This window comes from Lissotriton vulgaris, chromosome 6 (assembly GCF_964263255.1).
Source record: "Lissotriton vulgaris chromosome 6, aLisVul1.2, whole genome shotgun sequence".
Classification (NCBI taxonomy): domain Eukaryota; kingdom Metazoa; phylum Chordata; class Amphibia; order Caudata; family Salamandridae; genus Lissotriton; species Lissotriton vulgaris.
Genome location: NC_141694.1, coordinates 1225236932 through 1225259956, shown reverse-complemented (window position 1 = coordinate 1225259956; position 23025 = coordinate 1225236932).

Here is a 23025-nt window from a genome sequence, read left to right as displayed (position 1 = left end):
TTCAGGAGTCTCGGGCGGCCCTGGAGGTAAAGATTGGGGAAGTGGGCTCCGAGGTAACACTGCTGCGGCAAGACGTTCGGAAATTGTCCGATAGGGTGACGGCGACCGAAACAAGGATCAGCGAAAATGACGACCCGATATCCGCCCTGAAGAGAGATATGGCGGAGTTGCAGGCATCGCACCGCCAACTGCTGTGGAAGGTGGACGATGCTGAAAATAGATCGAGACGCAACAACCTTAGTTTCGTGGGATTTAGAGAAGGAATTGAGGGGACGAACATGTCCTCATTCCTCCACAACTGGTTGCAGACCACCTTCCCGGCAGCACAGTTCTCCCCTTGTTTTATCATTGAAAGAGCGCACAGGGCCCTCCTGGCTAAACCTCCCGAAGGGGCGAGACCGAGGCCGGTCATAGCGCGCTTCTTGAACTTTGCGGATGGAGACCTGATCTTGAGAGAGGCCAGAAAAATGGGGGAGATCCGTTCGGAGAACGCGACCATAATGATATTCCCGGACTACAGCCAGGAAGTTTCAAAACAGCGCCGCGCATTCGACTCAGTGAAGGCAAAGCTGAGGACCTTGAACATCACATACATGCTCCTTTTCCCCGCTAAGCTCAAGGTGCTATACAAAGACAAGTCCATCTTTTTCTCTCACCCGGAGGGAGCGTGGCAGGGGCTTGAGGAACGCCCTATACTGAACAGCAGAGAGGTCGTGGGGCGAGAAGTGCTGGATAGATCGATGCTGGAATGGTCTCATTGGGAGATGCCGAAGCCACAGAGACGGAAATCGCGAAGGGTGAGGAAGCAGACACCGACGACGCGGTACCAGGGCCATGGCGCGGGTGACAAGAGAAGAGGTAGATCGGCTTCACCGGGAAACGGATCCGTGGCGGGCTCCAGGTTCAGTTGCCTGCGGAATGAAATCCGTTCAGAAAGAGACCACGAGGAGGGATCGGAGGGTCGCGCATCTGGAGGAGAGGGAGAGGAAGGAGGGGGGGACTCTGTCCACCCACTAATCGAGGAAATTCGACATTTGGAGCAAGATTCTTCAGGGCAGTCCAGTGCTCCCGCAATAGACACACAAGACTCACACTCATGAACAATGGTGCTCTGGGACTTTGGAGATGGCAGCTCGACATATGGGAGCACGCAAGTTGACACGCCCTTCTCTGTTCTTTAAGTTTTTACTGTTCTTTGGTTTGTGAAGGGAGGGATGCATGGGAGGGCACAGGCCTTCTATCGCGGATAGTTTGGCTTCTCCCGGGAAATCTCAGCCTCCGCACAAGAAAAAATATCACTATACGCTGATGATGTGTTACTGTTCATTACTAAACCTGAAACTACGGTCCCGGAGCTGTTTAGGGCGTTAGATGGTTATGGCGCAAGGGCGGGTCATACCATAAACTGGCACAAGTCGGTCCTCTATGATCCACAGGGGATGGACCGAGGGGGGAACCTACCGGAGAAACTGGTCAATACCTCGGAAGGATTTCAGTACCTGGCTATTTACATTACCCTAGATGGGAAACTTTCATTCAGTAAGAATATAGAGCGGATAATGGATGGCGCGGTGGCGGATATGTCCAGGTGGAGGCAACTGCCGCTCACCCTATTGGGTCAGGCAGCAATGTACAAAATGATTGTCCTCCCTAAGTTCCTATATGCGCTCCAAAACGAAAACTACCCACTCCCGGCCAAGACGATACCCAAAATTCACGCGGACCTTCGTACTTTTATGTGGCTGGGGAAGCAGCCGCGAGTAGCCCTGTCGACGCTCCAACGCCACCAATAAAGTGGGGGGATTTCGCTCCCCAACCTAGAGGCCTACTACTGGGCAGAACACCTAACACCAATAAATGATTGAATGCAGGCCCCGGCGGACCACCCGACCTATGCGTTGGAAAGGTTCAAAATGTCCACCAAAAATCTATTGTACTATCTCTACGGAGGTGTGGTGCGGGTAACGCTTCTACCGGCAACAGTAATCGCACTGAACGCCTGGACAAAGGCCACAAGGCGAATGGGGTGGGACAGGAGACCTACCCAACAGACGCCGCAATGGCACTGTCAATGGTTAAAAGAACTCAGTAAGCTACGCGGCTTCAGAAGGTGGGATGACATAGGCATATCAACTATCGGAGATATGATTGCAAAGGGGGAGCTGAAGTCCTTCCAGGTACTTCAGACTGAATTTGGGTTGCACCTCATACAACTTTTCAAATACACACAGTTGAGACACGCGTGGAGAGCCCAAAATATCACGCTCACGGAGATACCGGAATATGCACCATTGGAGGGTAGGCTGCTTCAGGAACAGATCATGGGTCAGGCGGTATCCCTCACATATAAAACCTTGACAAATAATATGCTAGGCGACTTGGCAGGGCTGAGGAGAGTGTGGGAAGCGGAAGTGGGAGAAATAGAAGATCTGGACTGGGAGATTGTCCTAATGCACCCACGGGAGGTGACGATCAAATCGAGACTACGCCTCACCCAGCTGAATGTGCTCCACAGAACCTATTTTGATAGGGTACGACTCCTTAAAATGGGGAAAATAGAGGATCCGGCCTGCCTTAGATGCCGACACCAGCAAGGGGACTTCTATCACACTATCTGGGCATGCGACAGAATACAAACATATTGGTCGCACATATTCACGGAACTAGGGGAGGTCCTAGGGGTGACTCTGTCGCAAGACCCTAAATTGGCACTATTAGACATGACAAACGAGGTGGACCTGCCACGTCCACTGCTTATCTTCTTAGTACTCGCATTGGTGGTGGCTAAAAGGGACATTGCAAAGTACTGGGGGGCAAAGGAAACGCCTGACATAGAGGAATGGAGGAGGGGCTTGGACTTATATATGGCTGCAGAAAGAGTGACTTATAAAGCAAGAGGCTGCCCCAAAAAGTTCCGGAGATGTTATGACCGGATTCTCAGACCAGATAGGATCAGCTCACCAGAGCACCATCAACCCAGCCAAAACGTAACCACCTCCCTCCTCAGGACCCATCTATCCAGGCACCTGGGTACCTACCTGAGGATGGGGAATTAGCAATATACAAGCTCATATCATCAGAAACACCACTAAATCTATAGAGATTACTAGGAATACCCACTGATTACTAAGGACGTCCATGCCCTACACCACACTCACACAATATAGTCTCGCGACCACATGGGCCCAGACTAATCTACCCTGGGGCAGTTCTGATTATATACCATTACACACTGGCCACAACCAGTGCTCCCTCAAGCCACAATCCTGTGGGTATACACACTAACCTCAATCAGTGCTCTCATTAACGCCTCTTTCTCTAGAGACGATCTCATTACACACCAGTGTCCTCCCTGGTGCTCTCATTAACAAAACAAAAAATGGACACTTGTAACACTGCTTGACCTTTGGTTCAGTGTGAAATAAGGAAACCCTCAAAGAAGTCAATGTTCGATGGAATTGCGGTATATGTGTTTCATCCGCCCCACATTGACATTCTGGCAGTTATCATAGGGTTGTTCCTATTTGTGTGAACTGCTCGCCTCATCCAGAGGCACCTCCAGTCTCGAGTGCAGTGTCCAGAGACAAAAGGATTTCCCACAGAAAGGGGTGAAAGAAAAATTTAAAAAATGGAAAAAACCTTTGTAGTTTTATTTCGCGGCAGATCTCCATTAATTAAAATGATAGGTATACTATGTGAGGGCCAAGTTACTGGGCCAAATAGTATTGCAAAAAGGTTGTCGACATGTTTCAGCTCCTTGGGCCAGAAGGTCTATGGAGCTTTCGTCAGGACTTACAAACAAATGATAGACATACAATTTACACAGACGGTTTTACTCACACTACTTGTGCGGTAATCCATTTCTCATAAAGATTTTATGGAAAGAATATATATACTCTTCACAATCTGCTGTGTAAGAGTGCTCCGCTTTCAACGGGGGACCGCAGAGCCGCGTGGAGGATACGTTACGCCTAGTGCTGACTGTTCCCCCGGAAACCGGGGGCAGAGTCAGCACTATAGGAACAACCCTATGATAACTGCCGGAATGTCAATGTGGGGGCGGAAGAAAAAAAAATATACCGCAATTCCATCAAACATTGACTTCTTTGAGGGTTTCCTTATTTCACACTGAACCAAAGGTCAAACAGTGTTACAAGTGTCCATTTTTTGTTTTGATTAAAGTATACATTGTCTTGGGGAAAGAAACGGACACTTATTTTCCTCATCCCTCCCTGTTGATTAACTGCTCTCATTAACAAGCCACAATCCGGTGGGTATAACGCCGCATCCCAACGACAATCACTTTCCTATGAATACCTTCAGCTCTCTCTCTCTCTCTCTCTCTCTCTCTATGTTGGGAAGTTTCTCTCACTATTCACTAGAGGTTCACTACTACAATAATATTATGGAATGGCCAAATTACACTGTGTACAACTTATTCTCCTAGCTCAAGGGCTCCTCTCTCCCTAATTATTTAGTTCTTGCCTGCCTGATCAGGGGTAGCATCTGTTCCAGCAGTAATACCTGACTAGAAGACAAGGTTACCTTTCCTATACAAGAACAAGAGGTACAATAATATTATGGAATGGCCGAATTACACAGTGTATAACTTATTCTCTTAGCTCAAGGGCTCCTCTCTCCCTAATTATTCAGAGGTCACTTACCTGATTGGGGGTCGCTTCCGTTCGTGCACTGACACCTGACTAGAAGAAAAGGTTACCTGCACTATATAAGAACAAGGCATACGCTGGTTCACTAAGAACTGGGGTATCTTTATTACAATAACAATAACAATACTATAACACATAGCCTGAAGAGTAAAAGGGGAATAGACACATACACAGATCTGCGGGGTCTCTGTAAAGCTTTATTACTATACCACATTCACATGTAATTGACTGTAAATAGCTAAAGAGGGAATGGATTATACTGCACACCCACATGTAACTAACAGGGACTGTAAATAGACTGCACACCGCTGAAAGAAAAAGGATTAGCAATACAATAGGGGGCTTTAGCCTAGGAAATAAAAGACAAGATTAAGGTGTAAGTGTGAAGCAAACTAGTTTAGAATACCTCACCCTATTAGAAGGAATGTTTCTCTCTCTCTCTGGTGGAATCAGGGCTCTCTCTCTCTCCCTCCGTCACCACAGCTTCACTCCTCTGGCTCAACTGCGCCAGCTGGCAGCTTCAACTCCTCCATCTGGCTGGTAACTGCTTTAATGCATCCTGATAAACTGGCAGCTCCAGCTGACAGTTCCAACTTCGTTCATCTGACTGCTCTCTCCAGCTTCAGCAATTATCTGCCTTCTCTCTCCATTCCAGAAAACCAATTGAACTGAACTGTTCTCTTCAGCTCCAGCAACCATCTTACTTCTCTCTCTCCAAGAACCAGACTGACACAGCTCCTCTCCTGCACTTCGCTAATATGGAATCCTCTCCTCTAGTGGAAAGTTCCAGCCAGTAGCCTCCTCCCACCAGGTCCATGCACCAGGCTCCTTGCTCTAGACGCTCCCACAGTGATCAGCTGCTTGTTTCGTCTAGAGACCTGAGCCCAGGGACACTTCTTGATTAGATTCAGCTCTGGCCGGTTCTCTCCGGTTCGCTTAGGGCGAACAACACCTTATAACTAAAACATTACCTTTACCCTGCAAGCATCTCAGTCTGCAGGGACAGAAAGCAAAATGGAGTCTCTCTAGTGCTGGGCCTTGTAGGCCTAAGAAGGATGAAATAACACTTAGCTCTGTCAGAGTACATACACAATCCATACCAATATGTAATATAAAGTCAGGACTACAGGATCCACCCTCTACTATAGGTAGGATGATGAAAGGACACATAATTATGTCAAAGCCAATAGGCAATAGATGGATAAGAGTCAAGAATAAGGGATCTATCATCATATAAAGCAGCTATCCTCTAGTTTATGCTTCTAGGTCTGGAAAAAGGCCTTAAAAGGACCAACACAAGGCAAGAATAGAGATTCAGGATGGTAGCAAGCTTAAAGTCACCATCACTCAGAAGTAGAGCCAAAAACCCGGTCACTACATGAGAGTATGGGCAAAATGGAGGCAATACCATGGATTGGAGGGTGGGCAGTAAAGGGGGGGAGCCCGGAGGTGGGGAGATCGAGACCATTGCAGAACTACCAAAGGTAACATTGCTGACTGTGAAAGCACAGAATAAGCACACTACAGGGACAAGGCGGTGGGCAGGAGACCTAGAAAGGATGATGTAATGTTTGTGCTTTGTGGTGGGAGGGGGGAGTAGAGGGGTGTGCACTGCATTTTATCATGCCTGTATTGTTAAAGTTATGAACATAGAAATGCAAAATAAGAGTTTTAGAACCAAAAAGTTGCGCAAATGGCTGACAGTGGCAGAATGTTGATGCTACACCAGCAGATAAATCTCTCTATGCATATACTTCTTGATGCAACAATAAAAACAGATTTAAAAAAAAAAGACTGATTTGCATATGGCTGTGTTCAAATTTAAATGGCTTGGTGAGCAAATAAACTATGGAGATAGGCTCTGATCTCTTTACGGGGGTGAATGTATGACATTGTTCTGCATTCAATCCATCATTTTTCTTTTTGCATTTGTCACCCCGAGTTGGACGGTTATGAACAGAAGTTGGTCCTGTGCTCACCATGCCTCTGGAATCAAGCTATCCTGGCTGATGAGGGTGAAACCCTGACACCGGGAATAGGATCATGTTTTCAGTCCTGGGAGGACATGGTCTGGCAGTTCGTTCTGGCTGGACTGTTCCCATTGGGCATTGGGTCAATATTGATTTGGATATGGCTGGGTTCAAACTGGAATGGCATGGTGAACAAAAAAGATGCATTTAGACCCAGATCTCTGTACTGGGGTGAATGTATGACATTGTTCTGCATTCTGTCAATCATATTTTGTTTTTGCATTTGTCCCCCCTATTGGGACGGGTTTGCCCAGATATGGGTCCTGTGCTCTCCATGCCACTGTAGTCAAGCTATCCTGGCTGATTATGGATGAAACACCCAAACCAAGGATGCCTGTTTCCAGTCCAGAGAGGACCTGGCCTGGCAATTTATGCTATACTGCACCTAGTGGGCTCAGGGTCAATACTGATTTGCATATGGCTGGGTTCAAACTGGAATGGTATGGTGAGCAAAAAAACAATGGATTTAGTCCCAGATCTCTGTACTGGGGTGAATGTATGACATTGTTCTGAATTCTGTCCATCAATTGTTGTTTTTGCATTTGTCACCCAGAGTGGAACCGGTATGCCAAGACGTGGGACCCGTGCTCTCTATGCCACTCAACTCAATCTATCCTGGCTGATGAGGGGTGAAACCCCAAAAACTTTACTAGAATGCTTGTTTCTGGTCCAGGGAGGACGCGGCCTTGTATTTCGGGCTGGACTATTCCTATTGGGCACCGGGTCAAGACTGATTTACATACGGCTGGGTCCAAACTGGAATGGCTTGGTGAGCAAAAACACTATGGTTTTAGGCCCAGATCTCTGTACTGGGGAGTATGTATGCCATTGTTCTGCATTCTATCCATCAATTATTGTTTTTGCATTTGTCACCCCGAGTGGGATGGGTATGCCCATACGTTGGTCCTGTGCTCACCAAGCCACTGGACTCAAGCTATCCTGGCTGATGAGTGTGAAATTCTGACACCGGTCATAGGATCATGTTTCCAGTCCAGGGAGGACATGACCTGTCAGTACTGGCTGGACTGTTCCCATTGGGCATAGGATCAAGACTGATTTGGACATGGCTGGGTTCAAACTGGAATGGCATGGTGAACAAAAAAGATGGATTTAGACCCAGAACTCTGTACTGGGGTGAACGTATGACATTGTTCTGCATTCTGTCCAGCAATTGTTGTTTTTGAATTAGTCACCGCAAGTGGGACGGGTATGCACAGATATTGGTCCCGTGCTCTCCATGCCACTGTACTCAAGCTATCCTGGCTGAAGAGGGGTGAAACCCCGAAACCGGTCCAAGAATGCTTTTTTCCGTCAAGAGAGGACCTGGCGTGTCAGTTAAGGCTGGATTGTTCCCATTGGGCTCAGTGTCAAGACTGAATTGCATATGGCTTGGTTCAAACTGGAATGGCATGGTGAGCAAAAAACACGATGGATTTAGGCCCAGATCTCTGTACTGGGGTGAGTGTATGACAGTTTTCTGCATTCTTTCCATCAATTGTTGTATTTGCATTGGTCACCCCGAGTGGGACGGGTATGCATAGATGTGTATCCCGTGCTCTCCATGCCTCTGGAATCAAGCTATCCTTGCTAATGAGGGGTGAACCCCGAATCTAGACCTTGGATGCTTGTTTCCAGTCCAGGGAGGACCTGGCCTGGCAGATCGGGCAGAACTGTTCCCATTGAGCTCAGGGTCAAGACTGATTTGCATATGGCTGGTTCAAACTGGAATGGTATGGTAATAAAAAAAACAATGGATTTAGGCTCAGATTTCTGTACTTGGGTGAATGTATGACATTCTTCTGTGTTCTGTCCATCAATTGTTGCTTTTGTATTTCTCAGCCGAGTGGGACGGGTATGCCCAGACTTGGGTTCTGTGCTCTCCATGCCACTTGACTCAAGCTATCCTGACTGATAAGGGGTGAAACCTCGAAACCGTTTCTAGGATGCTTGTTTCAATCCAGGGAGGACCTGGCCTGTCAGTTCGGGCTGGAATGTTCCCAATGGGCACAGGGTCAAGACCGATTTGCATATGGCTGTGTTCAACGTGGAATAGCATGGTGAGCAAAAAAACAATGGATTTGGGCCTAGATCTCTGTACTGGGGTGAATGTATGACATTGTTCTGCATTATGTCCATCAATTGTTGTTTTTGCCTTTGTCAGCCTGAGTAGTAAGGGTATGCCAAAACGTGGGTCCTGTGCTCTTAATGCTACTGCACTCAAGCTATACTGGCTGATGAGGGGTGAAACCCCCAAACCGGCAATAGGATGCTTGTTTCCGGTCCAGGGAAGACCTGGCCTGGCAGTTTGGGCTGGACTACTCCCATTAGGCACAGGATCAAGACTTATTTGCATAAGGCTGGGGTCAAACTGAAATGGCAAGGTTAGCAAAAAAATTATGAATTTAGGCCCACTTCTCTCTATTGGGGTGAATGTATGTAATGGTTATGCATTCTGTCCATCAATTGCTGTTTTTGCATTTGTCAACCTTAGTAGTAAGGGTATGCCCACACTTGGTACCCGTGCTCTTAATTCTACTGGAATCAAGCTATACTGGCTGATGAGGGGTGAAACCCCAATTCCGGTCCTAGGATGCTTATTTCCAGTCCAGGGAGGACCTGGCCTGGCATTTCGGGAAGGACTGTTCCCATTGGGCTCAGGGTGAAGATTGATTTGCATATGGCTTGGTTCAAACGGGAATGGGAAGGTGAGAAAACAAACTATAGATTTAGGCTCACATATCTGTACTTTGGTGAATGTATGACATTGTTCTGCATTCTGTCAATCAACTGTTGTTTTTGAATTTGTCACCCGAGTGGGACGGGTATGCCCAGACGTGGGTTCTGTGCTCTCCATGCCACTTGAATCAAGCTATCATGGCTGATGAGGGGTGAAACCCCGAAACCGATTCTAGGATGCTTGTTTCCAGTCCAGGGAGGACCTGGAAGTTCGTGCTGGAATGTTCAAATTAGGCACAGGGTCAAGACCGTTTTGCATATGGCTTGGTTCAACACGGAATAGCATGGTGAGCAAAAAAACAATGGATTTGGGCTCAGATCTCTGTACTGGGGTGAATGTATGACATTGTTCTGCATTCTATCCATAAATTGTTGTTTTTGCATTTGTCACCCCGAGTGGGACCAGTATGCCCAGGCGTGGGTCCCGTGCTCTCCATGCCACTGGCTGATGAGGGGTTAAACCCCGAAACCTTTCCTAGGATGCTTGTTTCCAGTCCAGGGAGGACGTGGCCTCGTATTTCGGGCTGGACTGTACCTATTGGTAACAGGGTCAAGACTGATTTGCATATGGCTGTGTTCAAATTTAAATGGCTTGGTGAGCAAATAAACTATGGATTTAGGCTCTGATCTCTGTACGGGGGTGAATGTATGACATTGTTCTGCATTCTATCCAATTTTTTTTTTTTGCATTTGTCACCCCGAGTTGGACGGGTATGAGCAGACGTTGGTTCTGTGCTCACCATGCCTCTGGAATCAAGCTATCCTGGCTGATGAGGGTGAAACCCTGACACCGGGCATATGATCATGTTTCCAGTCCTGGGAGGACATGGTCTGACAGATCATTCTGGCTGGACTGTTCCCATTGGGCATAGGGTCAAGACTGATTTGGATATGGCTGGGTTCAAACTAGAATGGCATGGTGAACAAAAAAAGATGGATTTAGACCAAGATCTCTGTACTGGGGTGAATGTATGACATTTTTCTGCATTCTGTCCATCAATTGTTGTTTTTGCATTTGTCACCCCGAGTGGAACCGGTATACCAAGACGTTGGACCCGTGCTCTCTATGCCACTCAACTCAATCTATCCTGGCTGATGAGGGGTGAAACCCCGAAAACTTTACTAGAATGCTTGTTTCCAGTCCAGGGAGGACGTGGCCTCGTATTTCGGACTGGACTGTTCCTGTTGGGCACCGGGTCAAGACTGATTTGCATACGGCTGGGTTCAAACTGGAATGGCTTGGTGAGCAAAAAAACTATGGTTTTAGGCCCAGATCTCTGTACTGGGGAGTATGTATGCCATTTTTCTGCATTCTATCCATCAATTATTGTTTTTGCATTTGTCACCCCGAGTGGGACGGGTATGCCCAGACGTTGGTCCTGTGCTCACCATGCCACTGGACTCAAGCTATCCTGGCTGAAGAGGGTGAAACTCTGACACCGGTCATAGGATCATGTGTCCAGTCCAGGGAGGACATGACCTGGCAGTACTGGCTGGACTGTTCCCATTGGGCATAGGATCAAGACTGATTTGGACATGGCTGGGTTCAAACTGGAATGGCATTTAGAACAAAAAAGATGGATTTAGACCGAGATCTCTGTACTGGGGTGAACGTATGACATTGTTCTGCATTCTGTCCAGCAATTGTTGTTTTTGCATTTGTCACCGCAAGTGGGACGGGTATGCACAGATATTGATCCCTTGCTCTCCATGCCACTGTACTCAAGCTATCCTGGCTGATGAGGGATGACACCCCGAAACCGTTCCAAGAATGCTTTTTTCCGTCCAGGGAGGACCTGGCCTGTCAGTTCAGGCTGGATTGTTCCCATTGGGCTCAGTGTCAAGACTGATTTGCACATGGCTGGGTTCAAACTGGCTTGGTATGGTGAGCACAAAAAACATAGATTTAGGCCCAGATCTCTGTACTGGGGTGAATGTATGAAATTGTTCTGCATTATGCCCATCACTTTTTGTTTTTGCATTTGTCACCCCGAGTGGGAGAGGTTTGCCCAGACGTGGGTCCAGTGCTCTTCATGCCACTGGACTCAAACTATACTGGCTGATAAGATTTGAAACCCCGAAACAGGTCGTAGGATGCTTGTTTTCTGTCAGGGAGGACGCGGTCTTGCATTTCGGGATGGACTGTTCCCATTGGGCATAGGGTCAAGACTGATTTGCTTATGGCTGGGTTAAATTGGAATGGCATGCTGAGCAAAAAAAACTGTGGATTTAGGTAGTTCGGGCTGGACTACTCCGATTGGGCACAGGGTCAAGACTTATTTGCATAAGGCTGGGATTAAACTGGAATGGCATGGTTAGCAAAAAAGCTAAAGATTTAGGCCCAGTTCCCTGTACTCGGTGAATGTATGTCATGGGTCTACATTCTGTCCATCAATTGTTGTTTTTGCATTTGTCACCCTGAGTTCAGTTTCAATAAGCTTTATTCGATTTTCACAGTATTAAAAATCATAAAAGCAGGTACATAGAAAAATACATCTATACAATCCAACACCAATAAATAACATCTAGATTAAAAAAAGTATTAAATCATTAGAGTGAATCTATCGAATAGTTAGCAGTTCATAATAAGTTCCGTGATCTTAAAACACTTTTTAAAAACATTGTCATGGTCATCATGCATGCAGGGTTCCCCAATTGCTGCAAGTTCAAATACGCTGGCCTACATTGCCGCCAAGCAACACATCTCAAGTATTGTTTAATCCATCTACAGATTTCTTTTTTATACAGTTTGCAGAACATAACCAGATGGAAAGTGGTTTGGGATGACATGTTGTCGCATGGGCATACGGCCAGAGTTCTATTCCAGTTGTTTTTAGCTGGGTACGTCACTAGACGGTGGAATAGATTAAATCTAAATCTGGTCAGAATGAAGTGTTCAAACCCCAAAGTCACAAGGTTTAGATAAGGTTGTATTCTATGGTTGGTCAACAGCAATTGATGTTCGGGCACAGTTTTCTTAATGACCTCCCCTCCAAGTCTTATTATGTTAAAGTGCTCCATGCATAGTTGTTTCAAGACTTTCTTTGGGATTTCCCCTATTAGTTTAGGGTTACTGTACCATTCTGACCTTTGTATATCGGTTAGGACCCTCCTGACATACTCAAGCCATTTAATGCGCTTTACGTTATCAAGGGCCATAACGTCTCTGATTATTCCCTGGTTTAGGCCAAGTTCTTGTGTCGCCCAAACTCTGCGCCACAGCAAGATTGGTTGGATTCTAATCAGGTCAGTTAAGTGATCCATATCTAATTCAGCATGACAATTATAAACCGATGTGCTCTTTGGAAGGGCCAAGAGGTATCTAAATAAATTATTTTCAGCAATTTGGAGTGATGTTACATCCTGGTACTCCCAAATCCCTGCACCATACAGAGCAATGCTTCTGCATTTTGCCACATAGATACTGAGCATAATTTCAGGCTGTTTTTTACCCAATTTACTTGCGAAGTTTATAACAGCCGCAATCGATCGCTTAAAAGCTAGGGTCCTATTTTTCACTTCTGGGCCCCAGGCACCCGATCCTTCAATTACAACCCCCAAGTATGGAAATGTTTTGGTATGTTCTACTTGGAGGCCTGCCACTTTAAGTTGTTTACACCTAACACCACCTTTACCACAGCACATCACAAAAGACTTCTTGGCGTTAACTCTAAGGCCTCTAGCCTCCATGAATTCTACATACTTAGTTAGGGCCTTTTGTGCACCAACCTTTGTCCTAGCCATCAACACTGCGTCGTCCGCATACAGAAGGGAAACTATCTGCCTTTTGCCATACCTCGGTGAGTCGATGTTACTGGCCACCAATTCCTTCTCTAGACTATTCGTATATAATGAGAAAAGGAGTGGGGCCAGCACGCAGCCTTGTCTCACCCCCTTCTGTATGCGGAAGGACCCCGTGCACTCCCCCCCAGTCCATACCTTACTTTGGCAGTTGCACTTGAGTATAGTTGTCTCAGAAAAAGAACTATAGCTGGGTCCACATTCATCTCCTCTAATGTTTCCTAAAGTTTTGTGTGTACTACGCAATCAAAGGCAGAGGAGAGGTCGACAAATATTGCATACAAGCAACCATCTTTGGCCCTTGTGTACTTCCCTTGTAGCAATACAAAATTTAGGACCTGCTCAACCATGCCCATCCCTGACCGGAACCCATATTGTACAGGGGTTAGAATATCGTGTTCCTCGGCCCACGTCTGTATTTTAGTCAAGACCACACTCCCTGCTATTTTCATTAATGAGTCCAGGAGAGATATAGGCCTATAGTTTGATGGGCTTTCCCTGTCACCCTTTGTATAAATGGGAATTATCACTGATTCTACTCATGTTTTGATAAAACCTTTGACACAACAAGCACCCAAGACCCGCAAGCAAAGTGGGGCCCATAGATCAGTATTCATCTTGTAAAGATCACTAGGGATCCCATCTGGTCCCGGGGCTTTATTATTCTGAGTTGAGCTTATGGCTGTTTGTACCTCTTCAAGGGTAAACTCAATTGGGATGGGGAGAAAATTACTCACTGTTTGCGATTCCTCTTGGCTGCTGCTGTAAACATTTGAGAAAAATTCTATCCAGGATTTTTCTTCAATGGCTATTTCCATCCTGGCAATCTCTTTGTTGTTGAGGAAAGGTGTGTTGACTACCTGCCAAAATAATTTCGCATCTTTACTCTCTGCGGCCTTCAATAGATCCTGCCATGCTTTATCTTTTATTGTTTTCTTTCGTTGACACCTAGCTAGATTGTATGCCTTCCTATGTACCCTTATTGCCTCATGATCTCTCGGTTTGTTACTTAATGCTAACTTAAGGGCCGTATGCGCCTTTGTGCATTGAGAATCAAACCAGCCCTTAGCTTTATTACTTTTTTTGGGACGGGTCCTGGTTAGCACACTCTGAGTAATAGTAGTAATATTACTAAATGCCTCCAAAATTTCACCATTTGAGGACTTCTCCTCTAGACATACCAAGATGGGAAGTAAGGCATTTTCCACTATTTTCTTAAAAGTTTTTATTGGGTCTACCGAGCTCCATTTCAGAGCGAGACCATTTTGCCGTGCAACTACTAGGTCTTGCGACCATGCCAGAGTCTCAATAGTGGAGCTATTTTTATTTCCTGGGGCACTAACAAACATTTTCAAAGGTAAATGGTCGCTCAGTTTGATGGTAGGGGTCTCATACTTAACCACCCGGCCGGCGAACCTGTTTGGCATAATGATAAAGTCAATGACAGAATGAAACCCCCTTGCTAAAAAGGTAGAGGTGAACTCCATCTTGGGGGAGCACAACCTGTTTGCAAAGCCAAGGTCGAGGTTGGCCATGATGTTATTTAGTATTTCCCCTTTCTCATTGTGCTGAAAGTGGCTCCTATGCAAAAAAACACAAGAAGTCCCTAGGTGGTGGGGGTATATACCCTACAATGTAGACTAACCCTACCTGAAGGCTCAAGGGGTATCTACACTGTCAAGGACAAGATAGTATTTCACTTAACATACACTTAATTTTCAAATACAAGCTAACAGTCAGTATAGGAACCCTGTCTATAAATCATCACATTAGTCAGAAGACTATAAACTTTACCAGTATAAAAAACAGTTATTAAAAACAATACAGTTTAAGTTTGCAATCATAAAACAATTATACATTCAAATAGACATCATTTATTAAAAAAAACCAAAAGGTCGACGCGGCGTTTCGGTGTCTTGTGTTGATTGTAACACCTTCTTCAGGACGAGGTTTGTTAGTTAAAAAAATCTCTCAGAAATTTTGAGGGATTTATGGCATATGAAGTCTCATGAGGATACAGTTTTTTTCAATCATTAATCTGATTCTCATGGGCTTATCTTCATTAAACGTTGTTTAGATAGAAGTGTTCCACCTGGATATGGGTATTCATATATATTATCTGTGCTGTATCAGGGGTGACCACCGTATATCATTGCAGCTATACAACATGTAACTTTAGTTATGCCGTTTTGGGGAGGATCCCAATTGTCTTGTGGGGGTAGAGTTCTTCAAAGTTACTTCATTCCCTTCTACCAGTTTGCTTCCTATTCCTTCCTGATTGTCAGAATAGTGCTTTTTCCTGAGTATCGGCCTCCCTGTCACCTGGTCCTCATACAGCTTCCCCATGCTCTCCATGCCACAGGACTCAAGCTATCCTGGCTGATGAGGAGTGAAACCCTAAAACCCGCACTAGTATGCTTGTTTCCGGTCCAGGGAAGACCTGACCTGGCAGTTCGGGCTGGACTATTCCCATTGAGTAGTGAGTTTACAATGGGGTATACCCTAAGAACTCGCTGACCTGGGTCAATTAACATAGGTACGTGTATGAAGGTCAGGGTCTATAGATTCTAATCACGAATTAATCATGGATAGAATTTTTCATACTGTTTAGCAAAAATTACCAACATGTAGTACACAGAAGCATTTATTTCAGCATTATTGTGATATTGTGATTCACATTACAAAAATAGAAACCACAGGCATTGAAAAGAAAAACCAATTACTTCATTGGATTTAACTGAGGACTGAAGGGCATAGGTCTCAGATGATTTCTTATCTACCAACGCTCTTGTGGAGACAATTCTTAAAAATTCGCTACATATTACATATTTACATATGCGCTCGGAGTGACAGAGAAAGGGAGACAGTTAGGTGGGATAGGTGTGGTTGGGTATAGGTGAGGACTGGGTAAAGGGTGTTGTGACTTGATTACAATCACAGTGATTAGAAATGCAACCTTTACAGACTAATTAAGTTCATTAGTTCCGTTATATTCTTTAACATAGGATCTGTATTATTCAATGGGTTGCTTCCTATGTTAAGAAAGTTAGATGCAATCCGGTCTACGTTTCGACCCCTGGATTAAGGGTTGATTGATGCCTCAAGCTGGGGTCTTCTTCAGGACATAGAGGTACAGGAGCGCTTATTATAGGGCCGTCCAGTGGCCTATTTGGGTTGGACCATCATCGGTTCCATGGAGATATGTAGAAGCTGGGACTTCCGATCGCGATCGGGCAGCGCTGATGCTAGCACCATATCGGATTCAGTCCAGAGGACACGCACTGAATACTCGAAAACAAGATTGACCTAATATTTCCAGATGTACCAAGACCTGTGATTCTAAACGATCTGAGTGGAAAACCACGGAAGTCCCAGCTTCTACATATCTCCATGGAACCGATGATGGTCCAACCCAAATAGGCCACTGGACGGCCCTATAATAAGCGCTCCTGTACCTCTATGTCCTGAAGAAGACCCCAGCTTGAGGCATCAATCAACCCTTAATCCAGGGGTCGAAACGTAGACCGGATTGCATCTAACTTTCTTAACATAGGAAGCAACCCATTGAATAATACAGATCCTATGTTAAAGAATATAACGGAACTAATGAACTTAATTAGTCTGTAAAGGTTGCATTTCTAATCACTGTGATTGTAATCAAGTCACAACACCCTTTACCCAGTCCTCACCTATACCCAACCACACCTATCCCACCTAACTGTCTCCCTTTCTCTGTCACTCCGAGCGCATATGTAAATATGTAATATGTAGCGAATTTTTAAGAATTGTCTCCACAAGAGCGTTGGTAGATAAGAAATCATCTGAGACCTATGCCCTTCAGTCCTCAGTTAAATCCAATGAAGTAATTGGTTTTTCTTTTCAATACCTGTGGTTTCTATTTTTGAAATGTGAATCACAATATCACAATAATGCTGAAATAAATGCTTCTGTGTACTACATGTTGGTAATTTTTGCTAAACAGTATGATAAATTCTATCCATGATTAATTCGTGATTAGAATCTATAGACCCTGACCTTCATACACGTACCTATGGACTATTCCCATTGGGCCAGGGTCAAGACTTATTTGCATAAGGATGGGGTCAAAGTGGAATGGCATGGTTAGCAAAAGAAACTATGAATTTAGGCCCAGCTCTCTGTACTGGGGTGAATGTATGTCATTGTTCAGCATTCTGTCCATCAATTGTTGTTTTTGCATTTGTCACCCCAATAGCAAGGATATGTCCAAACGTGGATCCGGTGCTCTCCATGCTACTGGACTCAAGCTATCCTGGCTGATGAGGGGTGAAACTTCAAAACCGGTCCTAGGAAGCTTGCTTCCAGTCCAGGGAGGACTTGGCCTGGCAGTTCGGGCAGGACTGTTCCCATTGGGCTCAGGGTCAAGACTGATTTGCATTAGGCTTGGTTCAAAGTGGAATGGTATGGTGAGCAAACAAACAAAAGATTTAGGTTGACATCTCAGTACTGGGGTGAATGTATGACATTGTTATGCATTCTGTACATCAATTGTTGTTTTTGCATTTGTCACCCCGAGTGGGACGGGTATCCCCAGACATGAGCCACCTGCTCTCCATGCCACAGAAAAGCTATCCTGGCTGATGAGGGTGAAACCCCTAAACCAATCCTAGGATGCTAGTTTCCAGTCCAGGGAGGACCTGGCCTGGCAGTTCAAGCTGGACTGTTCCTATTGGGCACAGGGTCAAGACTGATTTGGATATTGCTTGGTTCAAACTGGAATAGCATGGTGAGCAAAATAACATTGGATTTAGTCCCAGATCTCTGTACTGGGGCGAATGTATGACATTTTTCTGCATTCTGTCCATCAATGGTTGATTTTGCATTTGTCACCCCGAGTGTGACAGGTATGCCCAGACGTGGGTTTGGTGCTCATGGGTGATGAGGGGTGAAACCCCTAAACCGCTCCTAGGATGCTTGTTTCCAGTGCAGGAAGGACCTGGCCTGGCAGTTCGAGGTGGACTGTTCCCATTAGGCACAGGGTCAAGACTGATTTTCATATGGCTGGGTTCAAACTGGAATGGCATGGTGAGCAAACAAATAATGGATTTAGGTCCAGATCGCTGTACAGGGGTGAATGTAAGACATTGTTCTGCATTCTGTCCATCAATTGTGGTTTTTGCATCTGTCACCCTGAGTAGTAAGGGTATGCCCAAACGTGTGGGCATACCCTTCCCACTCGGGGGGCAAATGCACCCCTGTTAGAGCACTCTCAGCACCAGAGGTACTCTAGATCTGCTCACCTCAAATGTCTGTTTTTCTATCAAAGTCTTTAAGCTTAGAGACTTTGATAGAAAGACAGACATTTGAGGTGAGCAGATCTAGAGTGCCGCTGGTGCTGAGAGTGCTCTAACAGGAGCTGCTTTCCACCTAAACTCGAGAGCTACCCAGAGTTCTCTCCTTCTTTTTTGCATAATTTATGTGTCACTCTATTCCTAAAAGGGTTTTGTTTTGACTTATACTGGGTGCTCCCTTGTGTCTGGACAAAACTATACCTCTCTGAAGAGCTCTAATTAGAGCGAAACACTGTGTCAGGGGTTGCTTTTACTCATTTCAGGTTGGCTTGAGTTGGTATTTTACCAATTCAATGCTTTCATACTATGCCTGGAGTGATAAATGGCTTTTGTCATTTTACAGCTCGGCAAGGACAGCACTGTAGTAGTCCTATGCTTAAAGACTTTGCTGTATAAATGGCAAAAGACTTTGTCCTTTTCTATCTCGGAGTGGATGGCACTGTGCTAATCCAATGCTTAAAGACTTTGATAGAAAAACAGACATTTGAGGTGAAAAGATCTAGAGTGCCGCCGGTGCTGAGAGTGCTCTAACAGGAGCTGCTTTCCACCTAAACTCAAGAGCTATCCAGACTTCTCTCCTTCTTTTTTGCATATATATATATATATATATATATATATATATATATATATATATATATATGTATATTACCTAAACCCTCTCCCAAACGGAAAGAATGAGCCGCACGCATCGCGGTAGTGTTCATTATCTATTTCAGCAGTAAAAAAGGTCTGGTGTTCCTGATGCATTTCGGCCAACCTTTGGCCTTCTTCGGAGGAGGAGCGTCAGGCATCCGGGGGCCGTGCAAGCACACAGGAACCAGGTGATTGCTTCTTTTACATCCCGGTGATTTCCCACTAGTGGATGCCGCGGTGGACTGCGGTGCTAAGCATTCTGGTCCCTGTAGTGACATGTAAGCCTCAGAATTCATTCCCTCCAGTGAGTGATGCCTGTGAAAATCTGCTATTAAAAGTCTACTGCAATCCCCTCTGCACACCATTTTCAAGAGTGCTGTGTGTAGGAGAGTAGGGTCTGCTATCCTATGGTCACCCCAAATTTTTGCTTTTTGCTTCACTGGTTTCTGACTTAATGTGGCTGTGGGCCTGCTAATCAGACCCACAGCCTGCTGTTCTCTCTCTAAATTACTGCCAATGCACTCTAGGTGCATTACGAATTGGAACTGGTTCACCTTGTTGGCCCCTGTAACAGTGTACCCTAGGTACCCAGGGCATAGGTGCATCCAAGGCCTACCAGGGGCTGCAGCATGTATTGTGCCACCCCTGGCCTGGCCTCCATATTTGACACAACTGGCTGATCACTCAGCTGGGGTAAGTTGGTGTAATCACCTCTTGCTTAGATATAGTATCCCTATATCTAACCCTAAACTGGACACATATGTTCCTATCAGCCACTCCTATGGAAGGCCTCATCAATCCTGGAGGCAGAGTGCTATGTGAGATGGTGCTCTAGCATGAGCTGAGTCTGTCTGAAGCTGTCGGGAACCACACCCTAAGCTGTTCCGGGATATTGCCATACCATATACTCTTAAGTGCATTATAATCCTCACGGTTAAATGCTATCTTTGGTTTGGCTTTATCAAAACATGTCGAGTAAGGTGTCATAGGAATTGGAATACTATCCCCTCGACAGTTCTGTCGACGGGGATAGCATTCCACCCTTATAGAGGGACACGACATGTGTGTAGCCTTAACCCCGTTTAAAGTTAACCAGAGCCTCAATAGTAAAAGGGCACCAGAGGTGAAACGCTGGATTGAAGACATGGTATATTGCCGAGACACGCTCAACACATACGAGGAGGAACTACCAATTGGCTCTAGGCCCAGAGACTACTGGGGGTACCTACGTGACTATTTACTTGAGCATGGTAAGTCAGATTCAGAATCGGAAGCGATGTAATTGGTCAACTGATGGGGACAACACAGGACGAACAAATGTGAAGTGCAGGCACCTGGGAGGGAGGATGCTGTGATGCAGAGGGGAGGATGCAGGGAGGAAACTACAAGTTGGGGGAATGTACAGTTAAGTTACATTTAAGTTAAAAGGAACAAAAAAAACTGTAAAAAAGTAAGATTATTGATGTATCAGACAGCGGACGTGGCACTGACGTGCGACTGGACTCTAGCTGACAAAGCGCCGCCGGTCCTCTGGATGTCGGCTGATGGGCTGTGTGCATCTCACAAGGTTGATGATAACAATGGTTGCTGGACGCCGGCCCATGAGGTTGTAGGCAAGCAAACTATTGATGATTATTGATTTGTCTTGTAGGAAATGAACAAAAGTGCAATAAAATTCTTACACCAAAAAAAAAAAAAAAAAAAAAAAAAGTTAACCAGAGCCTCAGCATCACAAAATGGATGCTGCCACCACAGACACGAGTCTGACCTCCTGCTGCTGGGAGTCCTTTCAGCGAGGGAGGCTTGGACAAAGGGTTTCCTGCCTTGGGAGGTGCGAGCACCACCCCAGACAGGGTTTTGTGTATTGGGTAGGACAGGGCTGAATAGAATCAGACATGCCCGGGGCACACAAGGTGTCCCCGTGCATAAGCCAGTCCAAACCGGTCCTGGGACTTTCCAGACCCAGGCCTGGCGAGGAGCTGGACAAAGGAAAGGGGGTGTAACCGCCCCCCTTCCTGGTTCCTCCCAGAGGAGGGACCTAGTAGGTGATCCACCCCTAAGATTGGGAATAAGAGTGGGAGCAGTGCCATTGCACAGCAGATCATCCTGAATCAACTTTAAACAAAGAAGAAGACTGGACTTCGACATTCTGCTGCTCAGAAGACTGAAGAGAATCTCCCTTGTGGCCTAGGAGTGGCCACCCTGTGAATACAGGCACCAACCAGCAACTCGACGTCTGCTTTGCCGCTGCCTCCCGCCGGAGCCCGAGCCCAGAGCCTGACAAGACCCAGACTCCCAGACCTCTCACAGCCCGATCCACAGTCCCTGCAAAGAAGGGACCCGTGGAGGCACCGAGTGACGTGGGACCGGACCTCTTGGAAGACACTCGAAAAGCTGACTGCGCAGCAACCGAGGCATCCTCGACATTGTGCTTTGGGGACTGAGAACCCCTACCACCGAGCAGCCCTTGTACCGAAGATCAGCCCCCCAGCATCTCCACGATCTGCGTGGGGCCCTTTTGCATTGTGCCACTCGACGCACCATCCCGGCCACTAGCCACGTGGTCAGTGGCCATCTTGGCGACGAAACCGACAAACTACACTGCGGGTCTGATTGCTCCAGACTTGCCCTAGCTTCTGCAGAAAGGAGCCCCCGCTCTGACCTTGCTGTTCCGAGTGGTAAGCATTTTTTGATTCCTGCGTGGCTTGCATTAGCCAAGGCCTGTTTGCTCCGATCAAGTTGCCGACACCGCCAACAGTGAGAAGCCTGCGTGCGACAGCTCGTGACCGACTCCTGGACGTCCTTAACCCCCGTTGTTTACGTGGCTGCAGAGAGAAGCTACACCTCAACGCCAGTTTGCACCCGACATCGCCTGGTTCCAATCTGGTTCCACGGTAGTCACTGGCTAGTGACTTTGAACATTGTCCCCTCTGCTTTCAGGTCTTCACATCTTCAGATCCACCCTTGGATCCACCGGAACTCTTCACATCGAGCCGCCTGCAGCATCTTCAGCTCCAAGCACCATCGACCAGCGTGACGAAACCCGACACTACTTCGACCCTGTGCACCCGCTTCCTGTGGGTGAGGTAACTCAGCTCCGCCGGTGTTCCTACACTGGTACACATCTCAAGGGCCTGTGTCTTAAGTTTCAGCGTTCTAGGTCACTCTGAAGGTTCCGAACTAACTAACTTTGTACTTTTTACGCACCATAGACTTTACATTGGTGAGTGCGTGCACTTTAAACACTGCACCCGAGTCCCGCGGGCCTTTCCCGACTTAGTCACTGCTAGTCTCGAATAGCTCCAGGGATTCCCAAGACCCTAGGCCTGTTTCCGTTCTGATTGGTATCTCTTATACCACTTTCTTAGTATATCGTTTAGGTGGCCCCTAGGGCTCATCCATATTGTGCAACTTTTGTGTATTTTAAACTGTCTTGTGATTTAACGCTTGTGCTTCTGTGCTCATAAAGAGTCCAGGGGATTTTATAGTTAATAAATCCTTATATATTTTCAATATATATCTGTGTGGTGTCCTTTCATTTGGTATTCAAGGGGGTTGTGTATGGTAATACAGCTGGCTTCACATGCCTTTCAGAGTTTAGCCTAAGACTGCTTTGTCCACGTTACCACTAGGATAACTGGTCTACAAGGTTGAATTACAACCAATCATCATAAGGGTTGCTTGGCATGGTACAAAGTGATCACTAGAATTAGTGAGCATTATATACCAGGCCAACTTCTCACATTGGTGAGCAGCAGATTGGGATCTGAGCTTGCTGTTGTTTTACCATTACAATCTTTGAGATTATCATTTGAAAGATCATAC